The following is an 11,367-nucleotide window of genomic DNA, read 5'->3' on the forward strand; positions in this document are numbered from 1 at the left end:
TCATACGTGATGTGATACCAAACAAACAGGCCCCCACCTGTATTTTGTGTAGTCATCTCCTTTTCCCAAACCTGCCACTCTTTCTCATCCACTCTTGTCTGCTTTACTTCTCTCTCTTCTTCCCATCTGGGAATTTACATCCTCTGGGAATAATATGCAGAGAGCACGTGAGTTTTGATATAAAGATGTTCGTTGCAGCATCGTGTATAACTTGGAAACAGTCAAGCAATCTCAGTGCTCAGGACAGGGAATTCATCAAGAAGAGACAATAAGAGTATAACCGAGAGCGAAAATGTCGCCCAATTTTCAATCACACAAGGACACGAGTGTAATATTTTAAAAATTTCAAGGCCAGGTACTGTGGTGCACACCTTTAATCCTAGTACTTAGGAGGCAAAGGCAGGAGTTGTGTGAGTTTGAAGTCAGCCTGGTCTACCTAGTGAGTTGCAGGCTAGCTAAGGCTACACAGTGAGGCCTATACTAGGGGGAAAATTCTATTAAAGAAAGTAATTGTAGGGCTGGAAAGATGGCTCAGAGGTTAAGAGCACTGCCTGCTCTTCCAAAGGTCCTGAGTTCAATTCCCAGCAACCACATGGTGGCTCATGACCATCTGTAATACCCTCTTCTGGCCTGCAGGCACACACACACACAGACAGAATATTGTATACATAATAAATAAATATTAAAAAAAAAGAAAGTAATTGTAGCCCGGCGGTGGTGGCGCACGCCTTTAATCCCAGCACTCGGGAGGCAGAGGCAGGCGGATCTCTGGGAGTTCGAGGCCAGCCTGGTCTACAAGAGCTAGTTCCGGGACAGGCACCAAAGCTACAGAGAAACCCTGTCTTGAAAAACCAAAAAAAAAAAAAAAAAAAAAGAAAGAAAGAAAGTAATTGTATATACAGTCTGTTTAAACTCTTAGCTGGAGTCATAATTGTTTATTGAAGACGTGAGAAGGCCCTCACCCTGGCTCTCACTGAAGCTAGCAGAGAAACAAGAATTCCAGCACTCTTAACTGCTTGAGGCATTTCTTCCCAGCTACAAAGGATGTTCTGGGAATCTCCCCAGAGACCTCTTTTTACAGGGACAGGACAGCACTCACTAAAACCATTGTGTAACCCTGGGGCTTCTGGTTTTACCTTATCAGATGATCACTTTGCCTAAGATATCTTCAGAGCCACCCTGTAATTTTCCTTATCAAAAGCCAGCAAGCCAGCAAGCTTCCTAGCAACCAGATAAGATATAACTTGAAAGTCCAGAGAATGGTCTATAAGGTTAATGCTAAGACGTGAATGGAACCATTGTGCCTCTTCCTCGAGCCCATCCCACAGTGGGACGTATCTTACATTCTCTGTTCTCCCGTGGGAAGCACTTGCCCACACTTGGATATGTCTTACTTTTTCTGGGCACCTCTTTGTCTCCTAAGCCTCGCTGACTCCTAACTTTATAGCAGCTAGTCCAGGAATTCTTTTCAGGGTTGACACCTTGAATCAGTGACCAATGCTCCAGCACCACATGCAGTCACTGACAAAGTGTCCTCATCGCCACTGTCTTGGGGAATGTGATCATTGGTAGACAGGAAGCGTCAGGAGGGCCTTCCGGCTCAAGCTCTTTTCCTCTCAGTGACCAAATGAAGTGGTTTTGTCTTTGGTGTTTCAATAATCTAGCAGTGAGATCTCAAGACACTTCCCTAGAGAGGTAAAATTTAGATGCGGTCTTTGAAACATGACCTCAGACTAAGTGGGGGTCGGCTGTGTGGAAAACATGGGCTTTAAGGGAGATAGGTTTGGTCTTCAGCCCCATCTCTCGACCCCTCCCAGATGTTGGCACAAGCAAACACCTGTGTTCCAGACGGAAGGTATACAGGAAGCAAAGGAGCAAGAATGAACTCGTGCAAGCCCCTAGGTAAGTGTTAGACAGTAACTGGGACATGCCTGTCTCTCTGTGCAGCAGGTTTCAGCAAGCTGAGTTGATGTTTTTTTTTGTTTTTTACAGCTTTTGTGTATGTGGGAACATCACTGGGTGGGGCTGAAATGAAGGCAGTGTAACCCTGGGCTGCAAAATACTAAGGGAGACCACATTCCAGCACCTGACTGGACTTTCTAGCCTCAGAACTCAGGGGCTAACACTCTAGTTTATTAGAGACCCAATCAAGTTTGTTTGCTGGGAAGCTAACTTCCTGTTAACTGCCAGTTAGCTTCCAGTATTGCCTGTCAGGCAGAAATTGCTTTGGAGACTGTGTGCGGCCGATTCCCTTCACTGTGACAATTGTATGTGCGTTTTACTGATTTTCTGACAGTGGTTTTCATGAACCAGGGTCAAGCATGGAGGCAGTGTGTCACTCAAATGACTGATAGGTGTTGGAGTGGATCTCACTTTTATAATATTGATTGTATATTGTAATAGCTACTTGCATGCAGGGCTCTCACGGTACTAAGCAGTTTAGCTTATGAGATGGGGTAGGTACTATTATTATCTTATGATGCTCTTGATGAAACCGAAACGCAGTTTGGGTAGGTAATTGATCACAGTTTGAAAGTGTGAGTTGGGGGACTGCAGAGATGCCTCAGGGGTTTTAGGGCTGCCCTTCCAGAGGTTTTGAGTTCAATTCCCAGCAACCACATGGTGGCTCACAACCATCTCTAGTGGGATCAGATGCCCTCTTCTGGCCTGCAGGCACACATGCAGAGCCCTCACCCATAAAATACAAATAAATCAAATCAAATAAAAAAAGAAAGTGTGTGTCGGAGTTGGAGCTCAGATAATCTGGTTTGCCCTCATACCTGGGGCCCCCTGAGTTTCATCCTGAGTTTTTGTTCTTCGTGATAATGGCACCAAATTCAGAGCCTTGTGCATACAAAGCACGTGTTCTGCCACCGAGCCTCTGCCAACCCCAGGAGTTTTATCTTTTTTTTTTTTTTTTTTTTTTTTTATGTGTGTGCAAGACAAGCTCTGCTGTCAGCTCTTACTTGAGAGACAGCCTTTTTCTTGGATGTTGTTATTTGATGCTGTGTACTCCGGGCTAGCGGGCCTGAGCATCTGTCTCTGCCCTACATCTCTCCTGAAGATTACAGGGGTGAACACAACCTGGTGAAGCTTCTGCGGGCTGTATTTCCCAAACTGCGGCCGGACTCGGCCTTGTCCTGAGGTGACAATGTGGTGAAGGAGAGCACAGTGATTGGACCAAAGACGAAAGTTAGGTTCCTCTGCATTCTAATTCGGATGGCTTTCTTTGTTTCCCTAATACCTCCTGGAAATTTTTTCCACATCTGGAAAGTGTAGATAAGATGTCGTAACACAGGCAGCCCCTGGCAGCCCCCACATCTGAGGCTTGCTTGTTTAGCACCAATGACGGCCAGGCACCGTTCCATCTGATAGGTTTCCTGTTTGTCTGAGAAACTCCAGCTGTGTAAAAGTGATGGTCAAGGGTACCAGGGGCAGGATGTTTCCTTTGAGAGAACCTGGCTGAGGGAAACAGAGCTCGCAGCAGAACACGGTAGAATACAATGACCTCACAAGTATGCAAACTGGCTTTTATTGAGAACCAAATCACCACAGTCATATACCAAGGAAAATGAACCATCTCTCTTTAAGGACAACAACAAGCTCTCAAGATAATGACTAGACAAGTATCATTAATTCCTGGTGCCTGTAACAAGCACAATGGTCTGATAGGGGCCACCCTGCAGGAGCACTCAGCTGCTATTCAGCCCGAAAAGCTGCCCTGCTAGAGAAACGCCAGCCAGACAAAGGCTCAGAAAAACAAAATGGTCAACGGAACAGAACCGAAAACAATGCAGGACTTGTGAGGTCCAATGACACACTTAGAAAACACTTGACACACAGTGACTGATTCTGATGATGGCCACTTCTGGGGCCGGGTGAGAATAAAGGCGGAAACCTCGGGAAGTGGCTACAGCCAGGTGATGGGGAGGCAAAGAGAAATCTCTTCTGGGTCTGAGTCTCCAAAACAAAGAGTTCTAAACAATAGAGATCTGTCACCATCTTCCTGTGGGACCCAAGTACCCAGCAGGTAGATAAAAACAACAGTTTGGGTCTCAAGTAGCTCAGTAGCTTTCTTTACGCCCCAGGGTCCTGCCCACCATCTGAAAATGAGAAGGGCTGAGCTAAATCACTATTGTCTAAAGTCAAACAACTTTTTAAATTATTTACTTATTTAGGTTTTTGCAAGACAGGGTTTCTTTGTGGAGCCCCGGCTGTCCTGGAACTCATGCTGTAGGCCAGGTTGGTCTTGAATTTACATATCTGCCTGCCTCTGCCTCCTGATTGCTGGGATTAAAGAGGTGTGCTACCACTGCTGAGCAATTTATTATATTCCTATAAAAGGAAGAACATGGGCTGGCAAGGTGGCTCAGCAGGTAAAGGTATTTGTAGACAAATTCAACGCCATGAGTTCAATCCCTGGGACTCACTTGGTAGAATTGTCATGGTATATACAACCTGCCCCCACCTTTGCATAAACAAATTAATAAATGTAATAAAAAATTTAGCCGGGCGATGGTGGCGCACGCCTTTAATCCCAGCACTCGGAAGGCAGAGGCAGGCGGATCTCTGTGAGTTCGAGACCAGCCTGGTCTACAGAGCTAGTGCCAGGACAGGCTCCAAAGCCACAGAGAAACCCTGTGTCGAAAAAAAAACCAAAAAAAAAAATTTAAAGGAGTGTTTGGAAGAAAGAGATTATTACATTCTCTAAGTATTATTACTCTGGTTATAAATGTTTCTTAAACACCACCACTGAAAAGAATATAAGCGTCGTAATTTACAGTTGTCTTTCAATGTTTTACTGCCCTGATGAATCCATAAACTAAATGTAAACAAAATCAATGCCATTTCATCATGTTTTGAGACAAGGGCTTACTCTATAGTGTACTCCAGGCTGACTTTGAACTTAAGATCCTCCTGCCTCAGTCTCAGTGGTAAATTATAGCCAGGAACCACCACATCTGGTGGTGTGAAGACTTCATGTCCTTTAGTATGTGTGCAGGATGTTTGATCACACTGTGTGAAGATGTGTTGCTGTTTTACCTCACCAGCCTAAGACACCTGATTGGTTTAATAAAGAGCTGAATGGCCAATAGCTAGGCAGGAGATGACAGGCAGGACTTCTGGGCAGAGATAGGAACTCTGGGAAGAATCTGAGAGTGGGGGATTTGCCAATGAGATGTGGAGGAAGTTGGACATATGGTACTAAGGAAAAGTAATGAGCCACAGGGTAGAATGTAGATTAATATAAACAGTTTAAGTTCCAAGAACTAATTGGGAGCAAGCCTAGGCTAGTGTAGGAGCCTTCTGTTTGTGTGTTGTTTTCATTGGTTGAATAAAGAGACTGCCTTGGCCTTTTGATAGGGCAGAACTTATGTGGGTTAAGATAGAATTCTGGGAGGAAGAAAGCAGGGTCATATCTTTTGCAACCCTCTTGTCCTTTCCCTGTTGGCTACAACTGACAACTTAATTGCATCAATGGTATAACACCAGAGCGAGGGCTTAGCATTCCAGGCACCTCAAATTCTGAGGCATTCTCTAGTCTTTGTGGGTCCTACCCTCTTATGGTTCTTCTTTTCTTCTAATTACTTTGGATAAATAGCTAACCTCCTCAAGTGGAAAATGGAGACAATAATAGCATCTAATTCATAGGTTTGGGTGGTTAAACAAGGAAGGAATTTAGAACAGGCTTGGCACAATACAGTGAGTAAATGCTAACTATAATCAGAAGCACTACTTCTGTGAGTTTGAACAGGTATGGTGTCTCTTTCACTGGCAACCATGCAGCCCAGGGCCTGGCACATGCCAGGCAAATACTTTACCATTGAGTCACACCTCAGTCTAATGTCAAAGCCATTTTTAGGGTTCAAACCTTTGACATAGATTAGGCTGCTAAAAAGGAACATTTCAGGGGCTGGAGAGATAGTTCAGTGGTTAAAAGCACTGGTTTCTCTTCCAAAGGACCCAGGTTCAATTCCCAGCACGCACATGGCAGCTCACAACTATCTATAACTCCTTTTTCCAGGGGATCTGACACCCTCACACAGACATACATGCAGGCAAAACACCAAAGCACATAAAATACAAATAATAAATAGATTAAAAAAGGAATGTTTGATTTGTTAATCCAAAGATTGGAGGAGAAAGACCAGACCCAAATCATACAGCCAAATTAATTAAAGGAGGCATTTTTATTTGTGTACATGAGCTGCTCCCCATAAGATGGTGCTTGAGAAGTCAGCATTGGATGTGAGGAAGACAAGGCTTTTTATAGCTCAGGGGTGGAGCTTTCCAAATGGAGATTTGGCAGGCAAAATAGGTGGGGATGCAGGAGCAGAACATAAGCATAACAAGTTAATCATAATAACCTCCTGAAACAAACACTTGATTGCAAGGTGGTCATAAGAACAGGCAGTCATAACAAGGTAACCATAGCAACCCTTCTGAAACAAAGGTAAGGTTGCAAGACAGTTATTAACTTTTTGAAACAAAGACATGATTGCCATTCCTGGAACAGGCAGTGCAGAACCATCTGTAGCTAGATTACAAGAAGGGCATAGTCTAACCCTTGAGAAACAGATTTAATCATAAACAGGAATGAACCTAGTTTGTCTTTATTATAAGATGGCTTTCAAGCCCAAGATGGAGGCAGGCTGGTTCTTTGGTTTCTTATAGTTCTGGAGACTGAGAAATCCAAGTCCAGGGTACTAGTTCTTCCTGTTCTGTGTCCAAATGAACTATGCTCACATTTAACTTATAGATTGTGGAAAATGTAAAACAAGCAAAAGAGACAAAATTAAGATTCAAATTACAAAGGGGAATATGGAGACTATGGGTGTCCCTGGTAGTCAGCTTACGAAATGACCTTCCAAGGACTTTCACTGCCTGGTGTTTTCTTCCTTTGAGACTGAACAAGGTTAACCTGTGCAAGCAGCAAGATAGTCCATAAAGGACTTGGCAAGGGTTCTGAAACCAAGCAAAAAATATAGTGTGTCTGTCCTTAGCCTCTTGGGTAGCTCTCTCCTAAGAATCCAGTCACTATACCCCAAGTGCTTAGAGCTTGTGGAAAGACATACACAAGGAGAAACTGAGGCATTTTGCCAACAACCAGTAAGTACCATTAGAGAGACTATCTTGGAAGCAGCTTCTCCTGCCTCCTTCATAGGAATGCAACTCGGTCAACCCTCTATTGGTACTTCTTCAAAATCTCAGAGCAGCCCAGCAGGATGAGACACGCGCAGTGAGACATTCTAGAGGCTGAGGCAGCTTGGGATCACAAGTTCAAGGCCACCCTGGACTAAATTCAGTTCCAGGAGTGTAAGAAACAGCAAGACTGTGGTGGTTTGAAAGAAAATGGCCCCCAAAGAAAATGGCACTATTCGGAGGTGTGGCCTTGTTGGAGGAAGTGTGTCACTGTGGGGGCGGAGCTCAAGGTCTCTTTTGCTCAGGTGGCCTTCAGTGTGACTGTCAGTCAAATTCCTGTTGCCTGCAAGATATAGGACTCTCGGCTATCCCTCCAGCACCATGCTCCCTGGCATGATAACAACGGACTGAACCTCCGGATTGTAAGCAAGTCTCTCAATTAAACGTTTTCCTTATAAGAGTTGCTGTGGTCATGGTGTCTTTTCACAGCAACAAAACAAAACAAAACCCTCTAAGACAAAGACCCTGTCTCAAAAAAACAGAACCAGCCATCAAGGCCACTCCTGAATTTTTGGACCCATAGAAACCATATGGGATCATAAAGATTTAAGTTATTCTTGGGGGACATTTGTTACACAGCAATCCAAAGCTATTACAAGGTCTGTAATAAAGATGTGATTGATCCCGAGGGACATTTTATATAACACAAAGGATTCTTAACCTTTCTTAGATGTATTCACGCACCAAAGCCTATCAAGAAGCCATTGTTTGTTAGCTGGAAGACATGTAAGGAGTTCAGAAACAAAGGGAGCTGGCTGTTTTCAAGAAGATCAGAAGCTGGGGATCTGGGGTGGGGTGGCAAGCTTTAAGTGCCCCTTGCAGATGTCGCACCCCTGCTTTGATGTCCCATTTTCCATCTGTGTTGATGTTTTGAGGACATCGACTTTGGCTGGGGCTGCAGTGGCTGGAGAGCCTGCTCATTCTCTCGGCTGTACAGTTGTTTGGTTTTAATAAGAGTGATCAATACCGTCAGTTTTCCCTTTAAATGCTAATGATGGCTTTAACACAGCAGATGCAGACATACAGTGTAAAGCAGATTAAAATTAGGCTCAAAATTAAATTGCTTACACATAGCAAAGGAGCCAGTTTGGACATCTTGATAATCAGGCACAACCAGCTGACAAATCTTGAATTGTCCTGATCAACACAAAACCTCGCCAGCCTCAGTGAGAATGGGCATTGTGAGGCCCTTAGAGTGGGCTTAGGACCTGGGACGGGTAAAGACAACTGCCAGGGGCAGGTTTTTTTTTTTTTTTTTTTTTTCGAGACAGGGTTTCTCAGTGGCTTTGGAGCCTGTCCTGGCACTAGCTCTGTAGACCAGGCTGGTCTAGAACTCACAGAGATCAGCCTGCCTCTGCCTCCCGAGTGCTGGGATTAAAGGCGTGCGCCACCATCGCCCGGCCGGGGGCAGGGTTTGTGCATAGTTCTGGGTACCATACACGCAGTATCTCTGTTCTTTGTCCCTCCCGTGGCAGCAGTAACTGAAAGCCGGCATTCAGAGTGCTATGCTGAGTGTACGACTTCCAAACAAACATGAACCCAGTTTCCTCCAAGGCAAGGAGAAGCATTTTGGGAAAACCAGGCTGGTCTTTCCTGTGAAGGCCTCAGGACACCCAGAAGTGACTCCTAGTAAATATGGCCCAGAACATAACCGATGTCTCATCTTGGGGTTGTGTTCAGGGGCAGACTCGTGTGCAAGTTCTCCAGAGATGGATGTAGATGATATCAGAAAGGCAGCTGCTTTAACACTAGATCTACTTTTTGGTTTGGAGGCTCTATTAATGACACTTGATGAGTGTGAAATTAGAACAAGAATTTAGAGGATTTGAAGGTCTGGTAGCCTCGTTAGTTATCTATCATTCCATGCACTGAATAGATGGAGTATTGTTTAAAAGCTCTATTAGTGACCAAGATACAATAATTAATATAGTATAATATGTAACAATATACAATATATATAATATGACCATGCATCTCACAGCCTATCCTTGCAAGCAAATGCAGACAGACCTGGGGAAAATTCCAATAGAGAGATCGATATATGTGACTGTATTGCCAAATAGGGCAGGACAGGGCGGCGGCTGGAGATCATGGAACACTCCCGACAGAGAGCAACCTTTCTGCTGCAGGCTCAGGCTGCCTGTGGAAGCGGGTTGGTGTACAAAGTTTTGAAGTTAACAGACAAAAGGGCGGCTAATTTGCGTGGCTGAATGGGATGCCTGAGTGAGTCCCTGAGGGCCCTAGGAAGTGCAATACAGAAGAGGGGCAAGAGCTTGGTCACATGATCACCACCGCCACAGCTGTGTACTTTGCAGACCCAGTGGATCTCTAAGTCCCTTTGGGTGGGCCTTGCTGGTGATTACTGTTCTGCTTATGTGAGCTTTGACAGAGAGTGGCCTGTGTGAAGGTTTTGCTCAAATCTTTTCTCTCAGCTGGACTCCGAGGGCTGAGAGAAACACAGCTGTTGGTAGGAAAGGAACTCCTCCGGTAGACTGAGTTATCAGGGCTGAACTTTAGCTGTGAACAGAGGTTGGAGAAGCCTCCAGTTTTGAACTGTGGTGGCTTGGCCAGGCATGACCACTGGTTAGGTAAGAGGGCGAGAAAGAAGCCACTGGCATGAGTAACTGGAAACTCTCTGCCGTGGGTTTGGCTCTTTGCCACGCCAGTCACCTCATAAGGCAGTCGCAGAACTGGCAGGTGGACCAGAGGAGCTAGGCCTAGGCCTGAGCTCTTATCTCCTCGGGGCAGCCGGGACTCAAGGTAGTTCTTAAATTAAGGTAGTTCTTAAATTCAACAATAGCAAGACATTGTTTAAGGCTCCTAAAGTGCAGTCTCTGTAATTTCAGAATTAATTGATGCTCCATTCCGGACAAGTTCACACAACCAAGCCCTGGCAGCTCATGACATCAGTTTCTGGAGCCAGAGTTCCTGAGCATACCACATCTGTACCAACCTGTCGAGGTGGAAGACTGTGGAAGACGGCTCCTAGGAAGTTTATAAATTATTTTGGGACCTCTGCCTTGGAAGAGGCACAGTGAAATCAGAGTACTTTGAGGATGTTTCGGCCTTGCCATGTTGAACTCTTGGATATTCTGACCACTCTGTTCTGACCCCAGGATACCTTGATGCTGTTTTTATAGATAACTAGATCAGTTAGATAAATATTGAGCAATGGTTTTGTTAATACAAATACAGAGTAAATATTTTTATCTATTTAATTTCTTTTGTGGTATAACATCGATCATGTGTGTGTATGTGTGTTATGTATGTTGTGTGTGTGTGTGTGTGTGTGTACATGAGTGAGGGCATGTACCTGACAAGGCATGAGCGTGGTGGTTAGAGGATAATACTCAACAGTCGGTCCTCACCTTCCACTTCATGTCAAGAAGCAAGAAGTCTCTCATTTCTTTGCCTCCCCTTGTTCTCTAGGCTGGCCAGCCCTCGAGCTCCTGGGCCATTCGCTGCTTTTCACCTCATCGTGTGGACACCGAGTTTACTGTTTCACTGTCAGGCTTGAGCAGCAAGTGAGCCCTTTCCTTGGCTCTTTGATATTATCGTTTTCCCTCAGAATGGGGTTTTCCCATGGGTTTAATATATAATTTAAAGTTTACAAGGAACGTAATTTATGTATTTAAAACTTTTTTTTTGCATTCATATTTCAGCTGGGAGCTGGCTTTTGCAGGAAGTTCCTTAACCCAATTTCCCGCAGAAGCATTCCACCTCTGTGCCAACTTGCTCAGGTAAAATATATTGCAGAGAAGGGTACTAGGGAGCCTATAAACTGCTTTGGTACCACTGCGCTGGGAAAGGTAGTGAAGGTAGAGTTCCCAGGTAGATTTTACTGAAATAAATTTCACTCTCCATCATCGAAAGGACATTGTTTAATTTTTCACATTCGCTGTGAACCAGATGAAAACAATTATTGGTCGGCTCACTTGTGAATGCACGTGCTCTGCTACGTGCTATACCTTAGGTTCTTACCTAGAAATTTTCCCGTCTGCCCTAACCTCAGCCTCTTCCAGCGAACACGCTTCCTGACTGTTGGAAAATGATTCACTTTGTTGCTTGTTTTGAGAACTGAACCCAAGGCCTTCTGGATGTTAAGTGTGTAACTAAACCCTAGGCTGCTATTTTTTACATTTCTGTTTTGCCAGTTATTTTGAT

The 11,367-nt window shown here is 44.6% G+C and overlaps 1 long non-coding RNA gene across 1 annotated transcript; it reads left to right on the forward strand.

Annotated features, from left to right (window-relative positions):
- Positions 1 to 1,583: 1,583 nt before the first annotated feature.
- On the forward strand, positions 1,584 to 10,585 carry LOC126489203 (uncharacterized). Its single transcript, XR_007588883.1, has 3 exons — positions 1,584 to 1,695; positions 1,818 to 1,902; positions 10,050 to 10,585. It is a non-coding gene; the product is annotated as an uncharacterized lncRNA (long non-coding RNA).
- Positions 10,586 to 11,367: the final 782 nt, after the last annotated feature.

Source organism: Alexandromys fortis, unplaced genomic scaffold (assembly GCF_014885135.2).
Source record: "Alexandromys fortis isolate MF-2015 unplaced genomic scaffold, M_Fortis_MF-2015_v1.1 scaffold_8_9099976_23576923, whole genome shotgun sequence".
Taxonomy (NCBI): domain Eukaryota; kingdom Metazoa; phylum Chordata; class Mammalia; order Rodentia; family Cricetidae; genus Alexandromys; species Alexandromys fortis.